This window comes from Salvia miltiorrhiza, chromosome 4 (genome assembly GCF_028751815.1).
Source record: "Salvia miltiorrhiza cultivar Shanhuang (shh) chromosome 4, IMPLAD_Smil_shh, whole genome shotgun sequence".
NCBI classification, from domain to species: Eukaryota; Viridiplantae; Streptophyta; class Magnoliopsida; order Lamiales; family Lamiaceae; genus Salvia; species Salvia miltiorrhiza.
In genome coordinates, this window is record NC_080390.1 from 7,404,925 (window position 1) to 7,415,929 (window position 11,005).

General features: G+C 39.1%; 1 long non-coding RNA gene across 1 annotated transcript; it reads right to left on the reverse strand.

Moving 5' to 3' along the window:
• Window positions 1-1,823: 1,823 nt before the first annotated feature.
• Window positions 1,824-4,575, reverse strand: LOC131022527 (uncharacterized). Its single transcript, XR_009101323.1, has 3 exons — window positions 4,263-4,575; window positions 2,717-2,796; window positions 1,824-2,089 (listed from the first exon to the last, which is right to left on the reverse strand). It is a non-coding gene; the product is annotated as an uncharacterized LOC131022527 (long non-coding RNA).
• Window positions 4,576-11,005: the final 6,430 nt, after the last annotated feature.

Genomic DNA, 11,005 nt, shown 5'->3' on the forward strand with positions numbered 1-11,005 from the left:
ACCTCGGCCCCTCCGACGCTGTGTTCTTCTCCAGCCCACCGCCGTTCGCTGCGCCAAGTCGCCAACTCCGGCCACTGCAGCAGGTAAACCTTGGACTTCAAACAATTTATTTACAGAATATGTTTAAAGCTATACTTCGATCTGTATTGGCATGATTCGCATGAAATATGTATTAGTATTGTTTTCCTTGGATTATTATTGGATTACATATATTGATTATTGGAGCTACCGAACTACCGAAGCCTTGTTATTGGATATTTGGATTACATATTGAAATTCTATATTGGATTAATATTGTTATGTGGCATAGTGGCAGTTTATTGAAATTTTAGCTTGTTTTATACCTAAATATCGAAGATGGTGAACAATAAGCATTTTACATTTTTTACAATTGAAATAAGTTTTATTTCTCATTATTTCTTGTTCTTAATTTATGTAGGATGTCGATGATGTTGAAAGTAGCTGGAACATGAAAGACATCTTTGAGGATTACAGAAATTGATCGTTTCAATATTAGGATTATTATGTTATTTCTTATTTTGGATTGTTTGGTTTTAAATGAATTATGATGTTCTTATTTATTTTGGATTGTTTAGTTTTAAATGAATTATTGTGTATTTTTTGTTCTTGCATGATTGTTGAAACTTTAGACAATTGTTATAATTTTTATTTTAATGTTTAATTAGCTAAGAATTTATTTTAGAAAAGAAAATACTATGGATCCGGGTCTGGACCCGAGATCCTGTGGATCTTATGGATTTGGGTCTGGATCCCATTTTTTTGGATCCAATGGATCTGGACCGGATCTGGATCTAAGTAAAAAAACATGGATCAGGATCTGGACCAATCAGGATCCGGTCCAGATCCGGCCCATTGCCATCCCTACTTGTAAGCCAAAGAGATGGCTTCTCTTATAAGCCAAAGAGTTGTCTTACTAAGGAAGCCAATCCTACTCCAATTAATAGGTCCAATAGTCCAACTAATTCCCAATTAATTAAGTGTTATTAGAATATATCAAATATATCCTAATCTAGTCCATAATGTCTTTCAATCTCCCACTTGGACTAGCATTAGATTAAACACCAAGCACTATCTTTGCACCCTTGAGCGAATCAACAATACACATAAAGTGTGACCCTTTAGGCCTCCATTATCGACGATAATCAAATTAAAGTCTACACAAAACTCCTAGACTGCGTTGTGTAGCGAACTCGATATATGAAGAACGTTTACGTGGATTCTGTAAACAAAACTTTATATGAAGTTTATGTAATATCCCTTCATTCACGAACCACTCGATTGAGCCTAGGATTTGCCATGTGTCTATCCCAATAGCTCAATCATTTTATCTCATCTTTATTAAATGACCCTTCCGATCATATTCAATTATTCTAATTGAATATATCTTTGCATTGGCCAATGACTAACGGTCAAATAATATAGAGAATTTGAAGTGTTCTCTCGAAATTCAAATCGAGGAATGAATCTTATTCTTGGCTCAACTACCATTTCCATTTGCCTCATGATGTACCCAACACAAGCCGTATCTACCCCTTTGATGGAGTGCAAGCATTGTACTTGGTCAAAGCACACCACTCAACAAACAAAATGAGTATTGACCTCAAGTCAAAGGACTATTACATACTCCATACACTATTAAATCATAGACACTAGAACAAATGATTTAATAGCAGGGTATACCAATATTCTCCAAAATATCCATGTGTCCATCACGAGAATCAAATTACTCGTAGTTGTAAGATCAACTACTGTCACACCTCAATTCTTGAATGAATAAATATAATCGATGTGCAACTAATTCATAGAAATAAACAAGGAACAACCTTGTTAAAACCCGAATAATAAGATAGAGAGTCGGGCTAGGCCCCTTTGGATCACAAGTTTTGTTTCATGTTTCTGACAACCGACGTTCATTAACATACAACTAGAAATTTGAAATTGAAGCTCAACATGAAGTCATCTTAAGTTGAGAAAACAAAAGGTGTATAAGAATTATTACTACAACGGAAGTCTATATAGAAATTGAACATTAGCCTCAGCTCAGTCCCGTCAGCACCAGCCAGCCAACCTGAAAACATTTGAAAGTATTTTTGGGCTAAGTACTAATGTACTCAGTGGGCATGCATTTTCATAAACATTTCATATTTTCGTAAAGACAGTTTATCCAATCATACTTGACATAACTTAGAAGGTTTTAAATTGAAAGAACTTCTAAGCATGTTAAAACATTTCTTTCATTTGTGCGCACATGTCACACTCCCTTTCTGTTACTCGCTGTGATCCCGAACCTTTTAGCCACCGATGGATCCATTTCTCCCATTGCACTTGCCCTGAGGACGTAACTCAGACAAGTTGAATTGACCTCGGGACGCTACCCAGGCAGGCCTTACATGATACATGCTCCGGAACACATCCAGCCAAGCACCCTTATAACGCTTCTTACATGAATTAGTGCCCGATGGAGATCAACTCACCGAAACAACTAACAAGTGTACACAATTCTCAAATAACGTGTTAGGCCATAAGAGAACCTCGATCGATCCATGAATTGCGAGCCTTAAACAGAGCAGAGCGCACATAAACATTTTATTGGATAAACAGTTTGCATTTTATTAAATAAACAATTTGCATTTCATTGAAACATTTAGAGCTTAATAACTCAATCATACTTTATACATTTGGAAAGTAAGCCCACCTGGTTAGGCAAAGCCTGAAGATCATAATCACATAAATTCATCTCGGAGAAGCAGCGCTAATCCCCTTGGTTCACAAAGCCTACAAGAAATTCTACTCTTAATAGGTCTCGTGAAGCTAATCTTACTTCTTAGTGAGTGTGCTAAACATTCTATGATTCATCACGCCGGGTTTACAAAATTTAATAAATATTTGAAAACAAAAATTCTTAAGTCAAGGACACCAACAATATCCTTACTCGATTTTCTTTATTAATTGGATAACCAATTAAATCATAAATACTTTTATTGCATAATGCAAGTGTTATTTCATGTCATGCTTAAAACATATAATAAGTACTTTCTTAAAATATGCACATAATAAAAGTAATATAATATTATTATGCAAATAACTTTTTAAAATAATTAATCAAACTTTATTATAAGTCTAATTAATAAATATTGGGTAGCCCATTTAAAATAATTAAATCAAAGACACTCTCCCATTTTTATAAAATTTCATAGCCCAAAATACAAGGGCAGCCCAAGTTTATTATAAATAAATCGGGCCCAACTCTTTTGAAATAAAAGGTCCAACTGAAATAAAGCCAAGGCCCAAACCTTTAATATTTTCGGCCCAACAAAAAGAAAAGCAAAGCCCATAAGCTCAAGCCCAAAAGTAAAGTCAACCCCCAATTTCTTCTCCCTTATTTCCTCTCGTTTCTCTCTCTCACGCTGAAACTCTCTCTCTCTGCTTCGGTTCCTCTCTTCTTCCCTCATCTCACGCCGCCGCCAAGGCCCATCTCCGGCGAAGAGCACCGTCTCCGGTCACCCTCACCATCTCCCTCGACTGACCGAGAACCCTAGCCTCCGTCTATTCTCCTCTCCTCCGGCGACTGCAGCAGCGACGAGCCGCCGTTCCGCCTTTCTCCGCTCAAGCCCTCAGCAAACCCGAGACCCCAAATCGGCCGCCTCCACTTCTCCCTCTTCCTCTGAACAGGACAACGGCGGAGTCACCGCCGTCGACCGCACCTTCCATCTCTCTCTCTCTCACCACTCAATTCCGGTCGAAAGCAGCGAGGGCTGCCACTGACCACCCTAGTCCCTCGCTCCGACTGACAGCAACAGGACCGCCCGCCGGAGCCCTAGGCTCGGCCTCCCCTGACTGACTATCTTCTCTCCCACACAGACGCCCCCTGCGCTGTCTCCTCCCTTGGCAGCGGCGGAGTCGCCGCCGCCTCCCTCGATCCCTTTCAGACCCGACACACGACAACGACTGCCACCCGACAACATCAACGGCTCAAGCACAAACAAGTTCAAGACTCCAGACTTTTCTCTTTTCTTCTTTTCTATACATTCGCCGAATATGTAAAATCATTTGACACTTTGATATAAACACATGCGTGTATGCTCAGAATATGTATGCATATATATATAATATGAATGTCATTTTTCAAAAGTTTGAAATGTGTTGCTGTGTATATATCGAATTTGTACATGATTTGGACAAGTTTGAAGCTTGAAGCACTATGTATGAACAGAGGTAAGCAGAGAATAGTAGGTGATTACCTTGTGAGAAATTTAAGTGAGTATTTGATCCTACTTGCTTGTTGGAAAGGAGAATGGGCTAGACGGATGTTCTTGTTTCATCTTGGCTTTGAGTTTTCCCTCATGAAAATGAATTTGCGTGGATGAAGGAAAGAGGCCTTTGGTTGAATGTTGCTGCTGTTTATTTTGTCTAAGATTGAGCTTTTTCTTGAGAGAGATAATTTGGTAAATTCTGGAATGAATCGTGTGTGAGGTGAAATGGAAAGCATGGTTGAAATAACTTATTGATGAATGGGGTGTCTTTGCAGAGAAAGACATGGTGATGTTAAGTCTTCAAGAATAGGGATGGCAATGGGCCGGATCTGGACCGGATCCTGATTGGTCCAGATCCAGATCCATGTTTTTTTACTTAGATCCAGATCCGGTCCAGATCCATTGGATCCAAAAAAATGGGATCCAGACCCAAATCCATAAGATCCACAGGATCTCGGGTCCAGACCCGGATCCATAGTATTTTCTTTTCTAAAATAAATTCTTAGCTAATTAAACATTAAAATAAAAATTATAACAATTGTCTAAAGTTTCAACAATCATGCAAGAACAAAAAATACACAATAATTCATTTAAAACTAAACAATCCAAAATAAATAAGAACATCATAATTCATTTAAAACCAAACAATCCAAAATAAGAAATAACATAATAATCCTAATATTGAAACGATCAATTTCTGTAATCCTCAAAGATGTCTTTCATGTTCCAGCTACTTTCAACATCATCGACATCCTACATAAATTAAGAACAAGAAATAATGAGAAATAAAACTTATTTCAATTGTAAAAAATGTAAAATGCTTATTGTTCACCATCTTCGATATTTAGGTATAAAACAAGCTAAAATTTCAATAAACTGCCACTATGCCACATAACAATATTAATCCAATATAGAATTTCAATATGTAATCCAAATATCCAATAACAAGGCTTCGGTAGTTCGGTAGCTCCAATAATCAATATATGTAATCCAATAATAATCCAAGGAAAACAATACTAATACATATTTCATGCGAATCATGCCAATACAGATCGAAGTATAGCTTTAAACATATTCTGTAAATAAATTGTTTGAAGTCCAAGGTTTACCTGCTGCAGTGGCCGGAGTTGGCGACTTGGCGCAGCGAACGACGGTGGGCTGGAGAAGAACACAGCGTCGGAGGGGCCGAGGTGGGCGCCGGACCGCTGAGAAGCTGCTCACCGTGAGGATTGGGGATTGGGCAGAAACCGCGGAGAGGAGCCAAGAGGGGTTTCAGGTGGGGACTGGGGAGTGGCCGAGAGGGAATTCGGGTGGGGAGTGGCCGAGCCGCCGAGACCGGAGGTGGACGGCCGGAAGCCGCTCAATCAGTGTCGGAGAGTCAGAGACTACGATCTGCAGAGTGGAGTGGAGTGGAGCGGCGCTGGGGGGGTGGGCCGAGAAGTAGGAATTCAATTTGAATTGTGAAGTTAGGCTTTTATGTTTAGATTAGGGTTGGATAAAAAATAAAAATATTATATATTTAAATATCCGGGTCCAAATTCGGATCTGGACCGGATCTGGGTTTTCTATCAATTACTCCAGATCCGGATCCGATATTTTAGAGAGTGATCCAGATCCGGTCCAGATCCGCCGGGTTCAAATTTTACAAGGCCCAAATCCGGAAAAAAGGGTCTGGATCTGTGGATCTGGACCGGGTCTTGGATCCATTGCCATCCCTATTCAAGAAGCTATAAAGTTGGCATAGGGTGGCTGATGGGAGATATAGGGTGTAGGTGATTTGACTAATAAAATATCTGTGTTGGTTTATCGAACTGTAATAATTCTTCAGGGTTCTCTAACTATATGGCTCGTGTAAATGCTCAATTTAAATAAATATGCAATGCACAAAAATTTGAATAACTAAATATTTACAAAAGCTTTTGTAAATCATTTTTGTTGGAATTAAATAAATTCATTTTCTTTATCCGACGTGAATCGTCCTACTTCAAAGTTCAAATTTACTCTAGATTTATCTAGGTAAAAGCGGGGAGTTACAACTACATTCTCTAAGAATATGATGCAGACCACATGATAACCTATCGCATGTCATCAATATCCCATTCTTGATGACCATTGGTTAGGGCATCTTTAGAATTACACTCAAACCATTAATGTCTCACATCATTAATAGTAGTGATAATTCAAGGGAACAAATAAAAGAATAAAGTCAAACAATAAAACCAAATATTCTAATAAATGCACTAGCCCATGAAATCAAATAACATATATAAATGTGATCAGGTAAGGATGTCTCAATTCAAATTGTTTCTAAGACATTCAAACCAAAACTCCCACTAAATCAAAGCCAACTTCCAACATGTCTAACACCCAAGTTCTCAAAATGCTTGTTGTGTTTTGCTATACACAACGGCTTGGTGAAAGGATCGGCTAAGTTATCATCAGTGGTTACTCTTTCTAATTTTACATCGCCTCTTTCAATTATTTCTCTGATCAGATGAAATCTGCCTGTCATGCTAAGCGCATATGCCACATCTGGCCTAGTAGATGTCATGGCATACATTATCGATCCTATAGCAGAAGCATATGGGATCCTTTTCATGTATTCAATCTCTTGGTCACTAGAAGGGCAACCCTTCTTAGACAAGATTATACCATGTCCCATAGGAAGAAATCCTTTCTTAGAATTTTCCATTGAGAAGCGTTTTAGCAATTTGTCTATGTAGGTGGATTGTGATAATCCCAACAATCTATTAGGTCTATCCCGATAGATCTTTATCCCAAGGATATAGGAAGCATCACCCAAGTCCTTCATCATGAAGGAGCTAGCCAACCAATCTTTTACGGATTGCATTATGGAACGATCACTACCCATAATCAAAATGTCATCAACATATATGATAAGGTAGACAATGTTTCCATCTTTGCGTTTACTATAAACACATGGATCCTCTTTGCTTCTGACAAAATCAAACGATTTGATAGCTCTGTCAAAGCAAATATTCCAACTCCTAGAAGCTTGCTTAAGTCCATAAATGGACTTCTTTAGCCTACATACTGCATTCGGCCTTTCTTTGGATACAAAACCTTCAGGTTGAGTCATATAGACTTCCTCCTCAAGTTCTCCATTGAGAAACGTGGTTTTGACATCCATTTGCCAAATGTCAAAGTTATAGTATGCAGCTATAGCAAGTAAAATCCTAATGGACTTGATTTTTGCGACTGGTGAAAAGGTTTCATCATAATCAATGCCCTCGCGTTGACTATAACCCTTTGCCACCAACCTAGCCTTGTAGGTTCGTACTATGCCATCTGCATCTCTCTTCTTTTTGAAGATCCATTTGAAGCCTATGGGATATTTCCCATCTGGCAAATCAACTAGTTCCCAGACTAGGTTGAAGTACATCGAGTCCATTTCAGAAATTAAGGCTTCAAGCCACTTCTCCGAGTCGGTGCCCGACACCGCTTCGATATAGGTCTTAGGTTCATCATCATCCGAATCAACTCCATCATCTTGGTTCTCAACCAATAGATTAAGTCTTTCAGGTGCTCGACGATTCCTACGAGGCTTATGGAGTTGTTCTTGCGTTTGTTCGGGTTGTATATTCTGAATGCGAGCAGGTTCCTCTGTGTTGAACGTTTCAACAGTTTCGGAATTTTCAGGGACATCCTCAAGATTTTCTTGAGGTGGTGGTGACACAACTATTGTATCATCATGTCTTTGATGTATCTCATTGTCTTGAGGCGTCTCTTTGTTCGGGTTGTATATTCTGAATGCGAGCAGGTTCCTCTGTGTTGAACGTTTCAACAGTTTTGGAATTTTCAGGGACATCCTCAAGATTTTCTTGAGGTGGTGGTGACACAACTATTGTATCATCATGTCTTTGATGTATCTCATTGTCTTGAGGCGTCTCTCTAAGAGATATTCCCCTTCCCAATAGATCATCAAATACTCCCACTGAATTCTTGTCCACACCATTAGACAAGTTTTCATCCTCTTTGTTATTTTGCGGTTCTTGAATTTCTTCAAGTTCTATCGTATTGTGACCTTGTTCCTTAGAGACAAAGGTGTCTTCAAGAAACGTCACATTCCGGGAAACAATCACCTTGTGATCACCGGGAACGTAGAAATAATATCCAATTGTTTCCTTAGGATATCCCACAAAATAACATTTCTCACTTTTAGATTCCAACTTATCAGTCATCATTTTCTTAACAAAAGCAGGACATCCCCAGGTCCGCATATGGTTAAGACTTGCCTTTTGCCACACCATAACTCATATGGTGTTTTCTCAACTAATTTAGAAGGAACTCTATTCAGAATATAAACAGCGGTCTGTAAGGCATGACCCCAAAGGAATAAAGGGAGACTTGCAAAACTCATCATGGATCGAACCATATCTAATAAAGTTCGATTCCTCCTTTCGGATACCCCATTCATTTGAGGTGTCCCCGGAGGAGTCCAGTCTGACCGAATTCCATGTGATTTTAAGTAATCAAGAAACTCATGGCTTAAGTATTCTCCTCCTCGATCTGATCGAAGAGCCTTTATACATTTCCCAAGTTGTTTCTCGACTTCTAACTTGAACTCCTTAAATTTCTCAAAGGCCTCAGATTTATGCTTCATGAGATACACATATCCATACCTTGAAAAATCATCAGTAAAAGTTATGAAGTAAGAATATCCACCTCTTGCTTCTGTTGGGAACGGTCCACACACATCTGTGTGAATCAATTCTAGCAAGTCTTTGGCTCGTAACCCCTTCCCAGAAAAAAGGTTTCTTAGTCATCTTACCTTTGAGACAGGATTCACAAGCACCATATGACTCAAGGTCAAATGATTTGAAATAGTCTAACTTTCTCAATCTCGCTATCCTGTTTTCATTGATATGACCAAGTCTACAATGCCAAAGATAGGTAGTATTATTCGCATTACTCAGCTTAGGTCGTTTGTTTTGTACATTGAGAATACTCCTTTCACATTCAAGATAATATAAACCATTCAAAAGAGAGGCACTTCCATAAAACAATCCATTAAGGGAAAACGAGCATCGACTGTTTCCAAAATGGAAGGAAAAACCTTCAATGTCTAACATCGGAATGGAAATAATATTCTTAGAAATAGAAGGAACGAAGTAACAATTACTTAAAACAAGTCTATTTCCCGAAGGGAGATCTAATCTATAAGTCCCCACGCGTTCAGCAGCAACTCTTGCTCCATTTCCCACGTGTAGATCGACTTCCCCGGGCATCACTTTCTTGGTTTCACTTAGGCCCTGCACATTATTGCAAATGTGTGAGCCATAAGCTGTATCTAATACCCAAGATTGTGAATTATCAATAGACATGTTTATCTCAATGACAAACATACCCGAGCTCAAACCCGATGCACCTTGTGCCTTGTATTTCGGGCAGTCTCTCTTCCAGTGCCCCTTTTCATGACAGAATAGGCACTCATCCTTTGGCAACTTCGGCTTTTTCTGAGCCCCTCCACCTTTAGGCTTCAAACCAGCATCAAATGCCTCTTCTGCTTTTTCTTCTGCTTGTACTTTCTTTTGGAAGACGTGGCAGTAGAGCTCACCATGAGCACAGATTTGCCTTTAGAGGTGGAAGACTCATAGGTCTTCAACATGTTATGAAGCTCAGGCAGGCTTGCCTTCGTGCCGTTCATATTGAAGTTCACAATGAAGTTTTCAAATGAGGCAGACAAAGACTGCAGAATCAGATTGACAAAGACAATAGCGGGTAGCATCGTTCCAATCGATGCCAACCTCTCAATCAACCCAATCATCTTCAGTACATGATCAGAAACCTGACCCCCATCATGAAGCTTACACTTAAAGAGATCTCGGAGTATCTCATACTCCACAGTCTGAGCTTCTGAAGCATACAGACTCTTCAAGTGTTTCAGCATATCATAAGGAAACATGTGTTCGTGTTGCCTCTGTAACTCCGTAGTCATAGAGGACAACATCACACATTGTGCCGATGTTGCATCCTCGACATGCTTCTTGTGAGCAGCTTCATCAAATGATGCATACTCAGCAGACTGCTTGTCAGGAATGACAGTGATTGGGTTGTCCAAGACATACTCAATCTTCTCTAGCCTTAAGACCAGACGCAAGCAACGGAGCCAATCCGTAAAGTTTGACCCAGTCAACTTGTTTGTTTCTATCAAACATTTCAGTGACAAATTCGACATATTATCTGATCTATAAATAAAGAAAAGCAAATTAGAAAGAATAAACTATGATCACATTGTATCACTAATCAAACAATGAGCTATCGTATTGATTAGCTCCCACTAATTTTAACATATCTTACGCCCCCAACGTAAAACACGAATTTATAATCCATATAAATCTTAGTGGTCCAAGATCCAAGTCAATATTATGCAGCATCTGCTTTGCTGATGACTACAATAATATTACTTAGTAGGCCTCTAAGCCAATTGCAACAACAATTTTGCAACTCTTGGTTGATTAATCCAATTAATCTGTGTCCTTAAATCACTTTGGTCGAGTTTCACGCCACAAATGATCAAGCAAGTCAACCCCATCACACGGTGCCAACCTATGAATGAGCCTTGACCTTGTAGACTAGAGCAAACACTTGGGTGTAAATACTCTTGATCGAAAAGGATGGGTTGCTCAGACAATTATGATGGACGACGCGTTTTGTGCTTACACAAAGACTTATATTTAATGGGGATTTAGCATGTGATACTAATTGCT